Below are 11,841 nucleotides of genomic sequence, written 5' to 3'. Positions count from 1 at the left end.
ATATATTTATCTATGTAAAATTATTATTTATTGATTTTTTATGTACACTGAGAATATTGAGGATAAACAAATATTGTAAGATGCTAGAGGCTGGTTGGTTTTAATCATTTCCATTGATGTATCGTTGTGATCATTGCTGTCATTGTCATCGTCATTATCATTCTATATGTCATTTTTCTCATTGTTCATTATTCTTCTGTTTGATCAGTGTTTTATGGATTTGTTAAGATTAATATAAAAATTCAATAGTAATTGGAGATAAGAAAAAAGAGAGCTACAGGCCACTGATGTATATAGATAGAACACTGCTACATTATAAAATAATTAAGTATTTATATACATATAAATATATATATAGTCATTATAAAATATAATTATTATATTTGTACAATACGTATAAGGCAGCCATCTCCAGTGAAACATTCATAACAAATGTGTGATAATATTTGTAAAACTTGATATCCAATAAACAATCTTATGTTCTTTACAAATTATCATCTCAGCATTGTTTTGTGTACTAGGTGGAACAAGAACCTTAGACGTTGCAAAAGGAAGATGTCAAATGTACGAGACCCTACTTTGAGATCTGCTCTGACAAAATTAAGTATTAATGTATACACATATAAAAGTGAAGAAAGTTATTTCTAAAATTTGTAAATTTTAAATTTGTAGATTTTTCTACGCCAGTTTAAGTCAGAAAATTCAAATATAGTCGTACATTGCAGTGACATCTACGATGAGGTTGCTACCATTTCAACAATGCTCCATTTAATACGAATGAATAGGAATAGATAGCGTTACCAACTAGCTGTGCACGTTTAAAAAAAGAAAAGGACAACAATACGCGATCAAGTGCAGTGAAAAATCGGTGAAATGGTGGAGTTGTGTCGTGCATATATTTAGAACCAGGTGAGCACTTTATTTGTTAATTAATGCCTTGCTTCATTCGTCGTATGTCAACTGATGTACAATGCGTCCTAGACAGAGGTTTTTTTTTCACATCATTTTCGTACATCTTAATCGGTGAGAAACATTTTATAGGGTCCACTAGGTGTCTCCGGTGAATTATACCATCAATTTGTATACATTAGCGGAATAAAAATGTTGTGATTATATCTTAAATCAATTGACAATTTCGTATCGTGCTTCACTCGTATGTATCGCTCAGTCTGATGTTCCTTCATACATCATAACCTCTTTGCACGTTACAAATAATATTATGAATCGTTTTTACGAATGACACGTATCGACAGATATTCGAGATACTATCATACGTATAGTATTTATAATATTAACTTACAATTTACTTTTGCAAACGATAAAAAAAGCACAATCAAAATCAAGAATGCGGTATTGTCAGTCACTTGTTTCTTAATTCAACGACAGATATTAGATATTTGATATTTTTCCATCAGTCTTTTTCATAAAAAGGGGATAAGACTTGATGTAGAAATAAATTTAACAAAACAGTATGTGTTGAAGGATTTATTAACATTTCTATCGCTATTATCAATAATTGTATATTGTGAACGATATTTAATAGAATTTCACAAATATCTTAATTGAAGATCGATAAATAAAGCATTGCCGCATTAAGATATACGCCTAGTTATGTATTCACGGTACTCGATCATTTTCGCGGGAAGACAAGTAGCACGTGGTTTGGCATTCCATATATCTTCTAGAGCTTTTATTCATTTTCTCGTACAATATTTCTTGCCCTATACTTCTTTCTTCAAAAAATACAAACATTTAAAATGTATCAATATGAATTTTTCTTTATAACATATTGAATGTACATAGATATTTTCTGATAACTGAAAGAGGACAAATGTCAAAGTAATCTAAGTTTGGCCAAGATAAAGTAAAGTCGTTGGAGATCGTTTCTTTTTTTTTTTTTTTTTTTTTTCTATTTAGAAATCAAAATATCCCCTCTCCGGGGGTGCCAAAATTCCACGGTGGCTTAATGCCCCCTATCCCCCACCATGATCCAGCCTCTATTGATTGCTCTACCGCACTACTGCCCTACTTTTATGACTTCGCTTCACCCCCGCCTTCTCCTTTCTCTCTGTTTCTCTCTTTAGTTCCATGTTCCCTGATAGCTTACCTTCGGAATCTATCGCGGAATCATAGACACGCGGGAATTGTGGATCTTCAGCTGTTTGTCAAAGATATTTTTTCAACTGCGCTAATACGTGGAAGAACCTCTAATTTGATTTTTTTCAAAACTTGATGAGATACTGTCACTACGGTTTAGTTTCGCTCGTTACATTATAGCAAACATAAAGAGAAATTAATACATGGGATAATATCAAAATAATATCAATATGATAATACGCATATACTTACAGAGTTGAAGATGGATTATGATGGACGAATTGCACGAAACAGGGCTGTGAATTGGAAAATCCGATATCGCGAATCCGATGATAAATTAACTAATGTTGCTCACAAATCGCACGGTAATATTATGCATTGATGCTACACAATCCTACGGATAGTAGTGCACGTGCGTATTAGCAGTGTTACGCTTACGTGTCACATGTGTATGCACTGTTGTTGCGTGCACAGGATCAAGGCTGCACGTGGTGCAGGTTTATTTTTGAGAAGCCTGTAACACATAGTATGTCCAGAGAAACAAGGCTTTTTTTTCCGTCGTCTTGCGTGCAGCCTCGGGATATTTATACGGTTTTCCGTTTTCCATCGTGTCTAACTGTATAATGTCACATGACACTGCGTTAAACAACCACAGATACAGCGTTGTTTTAGGTCGAGTGACTACTAATTAGTCGATTTATCTAGATATAGGTGGCCACTCGACACGGAGAAAAGATGATTTCTCCTTCTAGAGTTCTCTTTATTGGATCCGAAATCAATGAGACGATGCGACAAATAATTATCGTTGAGTATGAGAATAACTTCTTTTTTTTTGTAACTCATCGACCAATCGATAGTTTCAATCCGTTAAACGTTCCTTCTGTTACTAAATACTCGTTATTAGAAATGTCTAACGAAGCTGAACTTTGGTTTGGTTCTTTTTTATTTTTGTGAATGAATTTCACAATTTCTTTAGCTTTCTTCGGCTCTAACAAATCATGAAAATATCTTGAATCGTTTCGTGTCTCGTGAGAAGTTCATTAACGAGCTTTTTTACCATTGTAGCTGTTAACAATTTCGCAATGACGTAGGTCAGGCTGCAGTATGATATACTTGGTCACGCATTGATCCCATTTAAGTAGTAACGTCCAAAATTGGTCAGGCAGTGAAGTTTATATTAGTATAAATCCCATAGACTTCTGTTTTCATGTTTGCAATATTTCTTTAATCTAGATGCTTTAAGAACAAGAATTATGCATCATACATAAAAATGATAAAACCAATAATTAAGTTTTTTAACATTGTAATTATTAATTTAATATTTATCTTCTTACTGTCAGCAAGACAAAGTGTATATAACTTTTGAAATAATTAAAATTTTCAAGGATAGAATTATTAGACATTTTTATGTATGTTATCAAAGAACAATCAAGTTATGGGCAGATGTGTTACTATCCAATTCACGGAAGAATGAGTAACCACAGACATTTTGAGAATATTTTGAATTCAGTTTCTTACGTTTCCTATTAAATTGTGACAATAACAATAACAATGACAATAATATATTGCCTCGATTTTTTTCAAATTGTAGAACGTAGAATTTATCTTATGATCAGTCATTCTAAATTATTCCTGACTATCTGCTTTAACCTTTTTCCTGGATTTATAAAAGAAATTTATTATATTATGATTTTTTTTAGATAATATATTTCTGGAGTACAATTCTTTTAATGATAAAATTTTCTGTGTAATGTTACAAAAGAAGACCTAAATTTTGAAGGGAAAATATTTTAATAAAAATAATGCATATACCGGGAAAGGAAATAGCAGTTACAAATACGTACCAGAATGCAGAGAAAAGAAATTCCAACAATAAATAATGCAAGTGTATTAAAAGGAATTTCCATGGAAGAAACAACACAGGGATTCTAAAAATGCCAGAAATTCCAACAACAAGAGGCAAATTAAAAACACAAAAAGAAAAAATTTCAATAATAAAAGAAACGTGCAAATACATTGAAGGAGAGATCCTAGTAATGAAAGAACAATTCAGAAAGAAGAAGCACACTGGCAATAGAATCGAAAAGATCATTCACAGAGAAAAGACAAATAATAGGACAAAAATAAAAGAAAGATTACGTCGTAACAAACATTCAGGATGTCTATGAACAGAAACGACCCTGAAATTCCTAGAATATCCTAAGGCACGAAGGGGTGTATATTAGAAATCTAAGAACGACCTGGTAGGGAGTTGTCGAATTACAAAATTGTTGATGTTGAAATGTCACACAACATACAAATATACTGTATATACACAGTTTGCATCATGTATACTGCACTCTAGCAGCAGTCAAAGTCATTTTACTACATTGGTCACTTAGTAGCAGTTCATGTTTGCGTGTTATAATCGGTACGGAGAATTAAACATCGATGAAAATCACTTATTGCCAGCTAGCTAAACAGTGCATGGGTGTTTATCCGGCAAGGTCATCGCGAAAACCGAACAAACGAGATGACTCACGCGGGATTCGCTGAATGCTTTCACCCATTGGGCCGAATCGTGGCGGAATCGATCGGTGCCTGTGGAGTTAAGACGAATTACGAGCAGTGACGAATGGAGGAGGGTCGATAGAGAGGAAGGCCGATTTTCGGGCAGGCTGCACGCGAATCGCTTCTCCTCGACGAATTCACCGGACGACCACAGTCACGCCAACCTCGGTCTCGCACTCCATCTTATTGTGGCATCACATACGTGCCACCGAAGAAGGTTCTATTAACCTTCTTTCGGGGAATTCCCAGCTTACCAGCATGGAAGTTCGATCGAAGGTAGTCGTGCTCGAGGTGAAGGTCAAGTTCACTAGTCGGACTCGGCCTATCTCGATGATTTGCAACATTGACGCAAGCTTTTAGAATCCTCTCAAATTATCGATCATCTCGCATCGTTCTCTCGATTAACGTCTCTCTTGTCATTGTTTGTTCTTCTTCTACAATGAAAGTTTAACGTCGCTGAACTTTGTCAATATACAAGGTGATTCAGGCAACTGGAGTAAATCATATTTGGTTGAGATCAGAAGAAAATGTTAGAGGGAAGTAGTTGAACAAGAATTGAAGTAGTTAAAAGATAGTTTATAGTTTAAGACCTTTTTCTTTTCGCAAATGCAATAATGCTTATGAATTTTGTTAATATGATTGAAAGTTGATTTGTTTAATTTTAATTTTGTAGAAGTTATCGTAGAAGCAAAGAAAATATTCACGTTTTTTTGCATTCTGTGGATATAATCAAAATCTATGGATATAATAAAAATAAAGAGAAATGCAAAAACAATATACAAAGGGAAAAAGACATTTAATGTTGACCAAATTTCACATCATTTTTAGAAAGAAAGATACATTAAGCAAGTATTAGAGTGATTTATTAAGATAAAATGAAAGCTTGAGCTTTATAGGACAATAAATTTAATCTTTTATGGTAATCAGTTTCGTATTAATGTTTTGAAATGGAATGTTTATAACTAATGATTATATTCATTGTAAGTCTATTTTTGTTGTCTGAAATAATGCATAGTATTTGAAAATAATGAATTCCTTTATTTTTTTACATAATTAATTAATGCTATAAACCATATCGAGAAAAAATTTGATTTCCAAATACTCCAAACTTCATATACTTCATATATTGAAAAAGAATTTCAAGAAAAAAATTAAAATTTTTTTCTTTTATTTATTACTATTTATATTAAAATATACACAAGTCAAAAGCAAATTCTTCCAACAGCAGAAGTTCTTCCAAATAATATTTCTAATGATAAATCTATTTCTAGGATCATTATGAATGGCTGTATCATGGAAACAATAAATAGAAATGATCATTGCTGATAAGAATAGTAATTGAGAGGACATGTAAGAGATTCCTTGATAGAAAGTGATTGCAATAACCCTCGTGAAACGTAGCGTGCCGAAGTTCTATAAGAAACCATTCTCTTAATGAGCTGTTAGCCAGCTATATCCTTCTACACCTACGGTATCTGACAACTGTAAGTCGTTCCCTCACTACGAAATTTTGTTCTGTGTAATATTCATTCATAACTTTTGTTATGGAAAACAGAAGCAATTGCAACATTGTTGTTCCTTCGTTAAATTTAATGTAACATCGATGCAACTTCGAAAATAAAGTTGGGGGAAGTCGCTGATATGTTTTATCGAATCACGGCAGAAGTGCGCGTGTATCCATAGTTGGATGAAGCGAAGCTCGGAATTATGTCGTTGTTTCAAAGAACATCGTCCGCCGGGTATGAATTCTGAGTCATCCTATGGGCGAACAGGGTCACGTTACATCATTAATCTCTCCCTCAGTAAAAGCAGTCATTTTCACTAGTCAGGATTGTTCGTTGTGGCATGATCGTTTTAACGAGGACACAAATGCTAAATTGATTTTTCAATTAAGCAAGATAGCTGCGATTTTAAACTCTAATCCCTTCTCCAATTTTTCACTTAATTTTTTGAAATTTCTGAATGTTCATTATTCGTTTGCAGATTCTATCCATTATTCATTGCAGAAGATATCCAGTGTACCCAGTGTATTTGACAATGGTTGGATTAATTTTTCAGTCACCGAACAAAATTTTTCTTCCTTTTATAGTTAATTCAGAATGTATTTTGATAGGTTCTTTGAGCGGCTAAAATGGATATTATATCGGATAAGAACATTGATTGACATTTAATAAAATGTTCTCTCGTAAAATGCCATCTACAGAGTCAATGACGAGTTTTGGAAAATGTACAAAAGGTGAAGGGCATTGTGTTTCTCGAATGGATTTACGTCATGATACTATAATAAATTACACTTCACTGAATTCGTCATATTTTATATATATACATGTGCGTGACTTGTTGGAGGATTAAACTTTTGATCGACTATCAGTTGATGGAGTGGTACTGCGTTATATAAAGCAATTCGTGGAAAATTTACAAATGGGAAAATAATTAAGATCAAGATAAAATTGTTGAACTTAATCGATCCCGATGATTCAGTTATATCAATTTTATATTTACATTATATATATATATATATATATTCTCTTCCTGTTTTCAATGAGAAATATACGATGGCGAAAGGGAATTCCATAAACGTTGGAAAATACGTGGGCAATGACCGGAAACTTGCAGAAACCTCTTACTCACCCATGGATATGGCATTCAGCCTTTAGATCGCGAGATACAACGACCGTGTGCCGCGCGTGTCTGTTGAATTTTTCATGGGAGAATTGTAGTTGTCTTTGTACGTATCGTAGGAATAAATACAATTCGACGGTATGTCTATAGCGTTTCAACTGGTCAGTTTCTCAAGTGATTAGATATTATAGTTGAAGCTTCTTTCACAACTGAAACGATTCCTCGGGTGAGAGGCATTGAACCTATTGAATAAAACTGTTTCTCACTGTTATTCAGCTGGTAATTAATTTTCAGTGTAATTTATTTCACCTGTGTGTGTTACACGTTCTATTAATTAAATTCTTTGCTTGGTATCTTACAATTTTCAGATGTGAAACCAGCTTGATCTCCGAGTCGAGTACACTCGTGATACATCTGCTTTCTTCCACGTGAACGTGCGAACCTTCGTACGTCGATTCAAATGTTCTATAACGCCTGAATAATGCAACATTGGAATACTGAGCCTTTGCCATCTTCTATATAAACGTACTGTAAGAGCATTATTCGCCCTTAGTAGTTATTCGTCTAACCGGTTGATGAAATCCTTCTCACATTCGGATGGCTATATTTTTGAAGTGATTTATTCTTACGAATATAGGTACGTTTTGCATTGTCTTCTGCATCAGCTGGAAGCTATATCACAAAGAAACGGAAAAGAAAACAAATAATACGTTGCGGTAGAATGACAGATATATACGCAGACATAGATTTGAAAGGAAGGCGAGGAAGGTGAGAAATTTTTTTAATACAAGTCGTGAACATCAAGTGTCGGAACAAGTATAATACATATCCAGTCCTGAACTAGCACTGTACTTTGGTCGTACAGTGTGAGGACCATGTCGTTCGTATGGCCAAGGAGTCTCTTTTGGTGAAAATCGGTCCGATGTTAAAACACCCGCGTTATTTTTGGTCCAGAGGCCTACAGAGAGATATAACCTGTCAACCGTTCGAGTTTCTCTCTGTCTCGCTTCATCTTTCACGTTCTTTCATTGATGCTGGCGTCAGAGACTGTCCTGACGTAGGCCTGGACCACAGCCAAAATTGACTAGTTCTCGTTGGGAAGGTACGACTTTCTGGCGGCTCTTCGTTAAACACGGTTCACGTTTGCCACACTGTTGGGAGAAGCTTGAACGAAATCAACAGGGTGCCTCTTCCTTTTCCTCGATTTTTTACGTTCTTTCTCATCGAATTAGCCCTTGTCTTGACAGAAGAAATCTTCTAGTGGATCTTTTTGATTTACAAACTACGTAGTGGATCTTTCTTTGAACTGCTACTTATGAATTTGAAGATCTTACGATCCGAAAAGAATTCTGAATTCGCGAATTATTCCCAGCCTGTCAAAAGATAGCTGCAACTTCCATCGTGATTTCTCTGGTAAAAATTCTGGTAAAAAACGAGTATATTTTGATAGTAGCTAGTCAGAGGTAAACGTTAAAAGAAGGCGACGTGTAACTCTCGACAGAGAGAAGGAACCGGATACGAACAGTATTGATCCGGCATGAGTCGAAACCGCTTCTGTATAGCTGCTTTCAATTTCAGAGCATTCTTCTCAGCCGTCCATCCGTGAATTTATGTTCTATGACAACTGGAGGCACGTGTTGCTTCACTAACTTGCTCCCTCCGTTATTCTTCGTCAATGAGTACGGAGAAAAGTACCACCGGTTCCTCTGTACTATTCCCAAGCTTCGATTCAACAAGACCATTCGGTGTTTTTATATAGACGGTGAATTTTATAGACTCAAATTTCCTATTTCCTTTTTTTTCAGATCACGATAACAAAACAAACAAGCAAGCAAGAAAAAAAATGGCCATGTTTATCTCCTTACCTTCCATAATTCTACCATAAATACCCAGCAAGACCTGAACCCGATAAAATCTAAATTGGTCGGATAGATTAAATCTCGAGCGACATCATGAGTTGATCGCCACGTAGAGAAGGATACGCTGAACCGGTAATCCCTCGAAATTGATACTTGCATGGAAAATGGCTCACAATAAAATCGAACGTCGGATGGTAATTGCTTATCCGGTGGACATTGGTCGGCCACTGCAAAGAGGGGAAAAAAGGCGTGAAGAGATCGATGGACGTAGGTGCTAAATGCGCGCTGAGATATATATTTGTCGATAGATACGTGGCCAGTGCTTGGGCATGATCGTCGTTGTGAAAATATTTTCATTATAAATAGCGGCCGACCGGCACGGAAGCCGTTCGTGCTTTCATGAGTCTTTCATGACCGGCTGGATGCTCTGTCGTCTTTATCTCGAGACGACGAGCGCCTGGTTGTCTGCCGTGTTCTCTTCCTGTGGAGGATCTTTCCAGTGACCGAACCTCGATATAATTAGTCTACGGTACTTTGCTCGACTGACTTCAGGACATTTCCTTCTCCCTTTTTTTCCTTCATTGACGCGAGAAAAACTCTGTTTCAGGTACAATAACATTATTATGATAAAAAAGAATTGATTAATTTGTCGCATCTTTATTAAAGAAACCAATTTACATTTTGGTTCTTTGAAACTTCAGTCGTTCCTAGCTTTGTTAGTTATTGGATATTGGATTATTATAATAGTTAGGTATATTGTAGTTGGTTATTGGATACTGGATTATTAGATTATAACGATTGTTAGATATATTTGTAGGTGGCATTGATGTTTTCTACTATTTGACGTATGAAGCAACAGATTCCAGGAATCACTCTATAGATGTAGTAAAATAAATATGCATCGAAGACTTCTTTTCCTGCTACAGAATAAATCTGTTTTCAAGAGAAATTAGTAGAATTCAGAGTGTCGTATGTATTTCTGTATTTTTCCTCTGGTTTGTTCCTAGAGTGCGTCTCGGAAAATATTCGAAAAATTGGAAAGATCGGTTTTAAATAATATTCTCCACAATTCATGAGATTCTCTATTTCTACTTACCAACGTCAACATTTCTACCCAAGATTGCTCCAAACAACATCAATAATTCAGCCGCGTTCAGGTAGTCGAGCTTTCAGGAGAACACTTCCAGCTTGATTCTTGAGAGAGTGAGAGAAAGAGAGGAGGAAGAGAGACAGAGAGAGAGAGAGTGAGTGTACGTTGTAGGAAAATCGCTAGCATTCCTGCTTTCCTCCGACGAAGGAAAAGTGTGAAAGCACCTTTACGGAAGAGATGAGCTCGATCTGTCTTCGTCGTTTATTTTCTGCCCTATTTACTAGAATATAGGTCACGGAGTTCAACAACCCTCTGCACTCGGGTCGACCACTGTACGGGTTGACCTAAATAAAATTTATCCGGTGAACCGATTCCCCATGATTTCCTCTCGCTTTGTGCCTCAATTTGTCCGCTTTTTCGCGCGTTCTTTACGTGCATCAATCTTTTCTTAGCAAATGGTAGAAACTAAGATGTACTTAAGAATATCTATCGTGGACTTTAACTTGTGAAGAATTAAGAATAATTGTTAATTGTCGAAGGCTGATGAATATTTCAATTTTTATTAAATTTATCAGCTATGTTTCATATTAATACTAGAATAATCAAATTTTACTACATGTATACGTAGTTAGTTAAACTGCAGATTTTTATGTTAAAAAAAATAATACCTTCCTAAAAATAGAAAGCACTGTGCTTTGAATGTTTTATATACTTTTCTATTCATGGATATTTTATACATTTTTTTCAATTTTTTCATTATTTTGTTTCAAATTTTCTATAAATGCATAATATTCCGCATTTTAGTAATTGTAATTGAAGTGGTATGATAAAAATAAAATAAGTATACATAATAATGTAAAGGATAATATTGATCTTTTTTTTGAAAGTTGTATATTATTAATGTGTGCTGATTTGGTAATTCCAGTGTTAATAAGAAATTATTTTGTTAATAAGAAATTATTTTGTTAAAAATAAAATAGCGGTAAGGATTCATTTAAACAGCTTATTTTAAAAACTGAGTTTGATGTCTAAGATAAATATATAAAACTTTCAGGTCACATCTATGAAACTCTTATATCAACGCACAGAATTTTCGTAGAATTTCCAACAATTTTAGGAATTCGCAATATGATGTAGATCGTAGTTCTTGGTTTCTGAATTTTAGTACTCGATCTCACGCTATTTTGTGAAAAGGCAAATGATTTTATTGGAACAAAAGATGAAGAAGTCACAGAAGTCTATATATATTTCTTTGTTATACAACAAAAAATATCTTTGGTATCTTTTCCATTGATAATTATCTTTTGTTTCAAAATTCAATACTTTTGATTTTTTCTGGAAATATATTAATGTATTAAGAAAATTCATAATTATTTTGTATTGTGCATAAGATTCCATAATAGAATGCATTTTTAATTTGGTGCTTACTTAAAATTACGATCACATATACATTCTTATATTTATACTATAAGCGTTAGGATACTTGTCTGTACCATTGCTATTATTTTCTCCGTACTTTATTATAAATTTATTATTTCATTCTCATTATATTTATCTTGTAACAAAAACCACTAAATTAAGAAAAAAAAAAAATCAAGTCGCTGCTGATATAGACTTGTATGA

General features: G+C 34.3%; 1 protein-coding gene across 2 annotated transcripts in view; it reads left to right on the top strand.

The window, feature by feature from the left end:
• The first annotated feature begins 671 nt into the window (after positions 1-671).
• The window catches only part of LOC122529449 (R3H domain-containing protein 1-like), a 31,067-nt gene continuing 19,897 nt past the window's right edge, over positions 672-11,841 (top strand). The window contains exon 1 of one of the 2 annotated variants that reach the window (XM_043655596.1): positions 672-909. The gene's annotated coding sequence lies outside the window, so the exon portion shown is untranslated. The remainder of the gene's footprint in view (positions 910-11,841) is intronic. The other variant, XM_043655602.1, reaches the window with a different exon arrangement.

This window comes from Frieseomelitta varia, unplaced genomic scaffold, assembly GCF_011392965.1.
Source record: "Frieseomelitta varia isolate USP_RPSP 00005682 unplaced genomic scaffold, Fvar_1.2 scaffold_288, whole genome shotgun sequence".
Taxonomy (NCBI): domain Eukaryota; kingdom Metazoa; phylum Arthropoda; class Insecta; order Hymenoptera; family Apidae; genus Frieseomelitta; species Frieseomelitta varia.
The sequence above is the reverse complement of the archived record's forward strand: the minus strand, read 5'-3'. Positions and strand labels throughout refer to the sequence as shown.